Below are 5000 nucleotides of genomic sequence, written 5' to 3'. Positions count from 1 at the left end.
TGTTCAAATACCATTAATAAAAGTCACACCACCATATCTTGTCATTCCTCATGCCTCACCACACATTGCCCCTTGACCTGATACGCACCAGCATCTCTGCTTAATCACTGCCTGACAAACACTTGTATCTCTGCCCCTGCGACTCTAAATCTCAAATTTAATTAGCACCTTTATTGTATTCCTTACTCTTGAACACTTATTGGCCGCCTTCCAAAGACCCTTTCAGGTACCTGGCCTGGATTAGTGCCACGCCAACAAGGGACAAAAATGACTGACCTCATTAATAAGAAAACTGTCAAAACACAACCACTGTTAATGCCAAATGAGATATACATGCTCTGACAGCCCATACTTTGCTATTCTGCTGCTACAACTCTACCCTCACTGGCAGAAGACCCAATACCCCTTACTGGCTAGTTACTCTTACACGATGTCATCCTCCAATACCCTATGCTGGAATGTGACTCTGCTCAATCTTCTGATGCTGTCACTCCCGGAGGCGAGTCTTGACATGAATCTGCCTTCCCACATAAGCACTGATACAGTCTTCGAGCAGAAGTACCTATCTCATATCTTATTTCTCTACAGTGGGGAACTGTACATGATGCTGCTTCCATTCATGTACCCTTATATGGGAGATTGGCTCTAATCTACGAAGCCTCGTCCATGGACAAAGGTACAGTGATTGAAAGTTGTTTGTTCATCCCCACCTTTTCCTTGGCATTCAAATTTTCTACCTGTTCTCCTGTTCCCATATTCATTTCCTGCTATCCTATATACAAAGATTTTCATGAATATTGACTGTGGATGTATTAATATGCTTATATTTCATTTATTGTTAGCATTACTATGATTTAATGCATACAAATATTCAGTGATTTTGTGATTTATCAGTGTAGATTTTGTTGTGGTTTTGTGTTTTTTTGCTTATCATTCATTTTGCGTAATATTTTTCTCTATTCCTCACTCGTATGCTACAATGTTCCTTACATTGGAGATCCTTGTTGCATGTCCCTGTTGTGTGAAGTCATCTGTAGTCCAACAGTGCTAACCACCTACTTCCTGCCAGTGTCATTCCTAGGCAAGATATCTTCTAATCCCAGAGCGAACCATCCTTCCTTAGGCCGGGTATTCACGCACAGGTTTACCTGTCAGTCTTCCTGTCAGTTCATCGAAATTGATGTTAAAATGTATGTGTGGACGACAGTTTGAGGGTGGAGTCAGTCCACTCACCAGAACTGATGAATTGATGGAATTACCTAAAGTTCTTTCAACTGACTAACAGGTGATTGCATGTGTGGATGGGTAACCAAAGATTTTATGACAGTTCGCCACTAGATTTCGCCTGGGAAGGATCTCAGCTGCTTGGACCAGAATATGAATAGCCTATGTATAGGCCTAATTAATTTTATTGTTAGACCTTGCATTGATAAATACAATTTGGTATAGGCCTAGGCCAGTGTCCTACCTTTTTATGAAAGGGGTTACTAGTGAAAGTAGGCTTCAGGGTCCATTTCATAAATAATTGAACCAACCCCTAGGCCTAATTTAGCCTTATTCATTACACTGTATGAGAATAGACCTCGAGATGACTGTCTGATTTACAGTTCCACTCTTTATGTGTGGACGCTCATCATTCGAACGGTCGTGGGTGGACTGACAGGTAAACCTGAGCATGATTACCTGGCCTTACAGTGCTCCACCCAATATCGACTGAGGATCCTCATTACCATTTTCACCATGCAATTAGTCTATTTTGTTATTGTGATTCTGCTTGGAATTCTGTGGCACTCTTGCTTTGTAATTGTAATTCTTGATGTAGAGTTTTGCAGTGCCATGGAGCTATGTTAATAGCTTGTGTAAATATTTTATCTTCTGGCCCTTTTAGTAAATTATATGATAAGTGGTCACATCTAAGTTTACCTTCAATCCTTATTGAAGTTATTCTTGAAAAATTCACTAAGGTTTTACTCTTGTTTTCTGTTTACATGTGGTCCAGCCACTCCTAGTCAGTTGCTTTATCCAAAATGTAAATTAGAGCCATTCTTCCAATTTTTGTTTAGAAATCTTTTATCCTGGCCTGCCCTGTTACAGGACTCTGGTGCAAAATATAATATTAAGTTACAATTAAAATCATAACCTTTAATCACTCAGTTAACTAGCAAATCAGTTACGACTTTTTAAGACTGAGTTCTTATTAGTGAGCCTTATATTTTATGGCAAAAATTTTATTTGGCATCTGTTAACACATAGTATGTTTATTTTAAAATTTTAGCTTTTTTATTTTGTGCTATCATGATTGTTTAAATTTTCCCATGTATTCCGAGAGTGTTTCCAACACTCACTTCGTAGCTGTGAGATCAAGCTGTAATTTTCTGCCAACCTGTAAACTTTATCAAATATCAAGTACGATGTTGTTTACAAGACTGCATGTCTCAGTTGTTTTACTAAGTGAATATTAAGTTCAGTGAAACAGCATTAGTGTTCTAAACCTCGGGAAAGTGTATATTTCCCTCTGTGCAGTTACAGTAACTACTATGCCAAGAAATTCATTCTCTTGCAACCCACACAGTTTCTCTTCCTCACCGCCCAATGTGCTGAGTTTCGCTTACACACTCACTCATCCTGTTACAGTAGTCCAATATGCTATTTTAAAGTTTAATGCTATTTGAATGTGTCCCAGAATTTACTCGTTTTAATTTTGCTATCATATATGTGATATTGTTACCATCAATTTGCTTAAGAATTAGCGTACAAAATTTGAGAGAAAACCTTTGACTTATGGCCAAATGTCTGGTCTAAAGTTAATTCACCCTATTGTTCACGTGACCTTCGTTGCCTACTCACTTTGACATCTTGTAACCTTGACCATTCATTTAAATCCCTCGTGAAGGTTTTTTGCTTTCCTCTTCATTTAGCTCACAGACAAACAAATTATGAGGTCACTTATCTTTTGCTTATATGTCTTTAAGACTTACTCCTGATTTAGCAAGTCGAAGATTCCTATTCCTTTCTTGCAAGAACAGTGTTTTATTTATTTATTTATTTTTTTTGCATATGATTGAATGTTTAGAAGCGATTGTTTTAAACTAGCCAAAGTGGTTGTTTATGCACAAACCCATTTAGATAACTAGCCAACCCTCACGTTTCTTTGCACGTTGTGACAGCTGAGAATTCCTATTTGTAATTCATGACACACGTTACGTGTAGCGTTATTTTGCTTCTGCCACATGCCTTTGCCGAGTATTGAGAGACTACCACTCATGTTGAATTTGGACTTGTGCTTGCAGCAAGTCATTTGTTTTGTGTTGCTTGTCCTTAGGGACCTATTGCTATGTGTTTGCTGAACACTGGCACGTTCCCGTGTTGGAACCTACCTACTTATGCAAATTTTTTTCCCCTCTAAACACTTTGAAATAGTGCCACTGAGTTCTCAAGAGAACTTCATATAGCCTTGAGGATCTGCCTGCTGATTTGTATATGCTCTTACATTCCTGTTGGAACCATTGCCTCGCACATTGAGTGCTCTTTTTGTTCACCATTATTACTCACTCACAATTAGTGTGCAACCCTACCATGCAATATCAGAGTGTCACTGAAGCTTTGTTGAACTTTTGTTCACCATTATTACTCATACACATATAGTGTGCCACTTTGTGACGCCACATTTAGAACGCCAATGTGATCTAGGAACACCCCTGTATCTTGCAAGCCATACTATTACACGCCTTTGGGTGACATCCCGCTCGACCGAGCAAACCAAATCTCAAAATAGGCTGTTGCCTGACTGCCCTGCTGTGACCTGTTGAGTACTGGTGAGTGCCTCACACAAAACTTTGTGCTTGATGAGTACCGCACTTCAGGTGCCATCCTACCTGTCTGGTGACAGTCCAGAACAAAGTTTAGTACTAGTACGAGTGCCAAACTGTTGGCACTCCCCCATCACGTTCTCTGGAATGGCTACATTTCAATGCCACTTTCATTAGCACTCCTCCCTCTACGTCCTTTGGGAACATCTTGTCCACATGCATTGATTGCCACCTGTAGTCTTCAGAACATCCTTATGTGTTGTTGAGTATCGCCTAAACTTGATATGTTTAGGTCATGTGAACTTACGTCCTGTGGGACTTGCTTATGCACTATTGAGTGCTGCCATGTTCTGGGAACATATCCTTACACTTTGAGAGACAAACCCACGCACCTGGAGGTTGCTTACCATTCTCACTTGAGCAGCTAAACCTGTGCTCTGGAAGTGCCACACTTCTGTGCACACATTTGTCTGCAAATACAGTCGGAAAGTAAAGCTTCCCACTGCAAGTGCCACCTTTGTTGGCACTCCCCACCTATGAGCCAGTGCACGATAAGAGCTGCATTACGAATGCAGTCTGTAACTGATAGTCCACCTATCTATGACACATGGTGTCCCCCAAATCTAGTTGTTTAAGCAATTGTTGCTTACCACCAATTGCCTTCTGTGAACCCTCACGCCTATCCAACTTAGGGCTAACAAGCGGCATTCTCGTAATTGGCTCAAATTCCCACACCCTCCAATTATGTCACAATAACCAAAGATTGCAAAATTTGCCAGGCCCTTGGAGGTCCCAAGTGTACCATCAACTCACTGCCAGTGCCACATGAGCACACTGATCAGTGCCATGCTGTATGTATGTATATATATATATATATACTATATATATATATATATATATATATGATATATATATATATAATATATATATATATATATATATATGTATGTATGTATATATAACCCTATATATATATATATAGTATGTATGTATGGGTATATATATATATATATATATATATATATATATATATATATATACTAGATATATATCTATATATATATATACTATATAATATATATATAGATATATATATATATAATATGTGTATGTATATATATATATATATATAGATATATATATATATATATCTATATATATATATATATATATATATATAATATATATATA

This window comes from Macrobrachium nipponense, chromosome 33 (genome assembly GCF_015104395.2).
Source record: "Macrobrachium nipponense isolate FS-2020 chromosome 33, ASM1510439v2, whole genome shotgun sequence".
Classification (NCBI taxonomy): domain Eukaryota; kingdom Metazoa; phylum Arthropoda; class Malacostraca; order Decapoda; family Palaemonidae; genus Macrobrachium; species Macrobrachium nipponense.
This window is presented reverse-complemented; position numbering follows the sequence as displayed.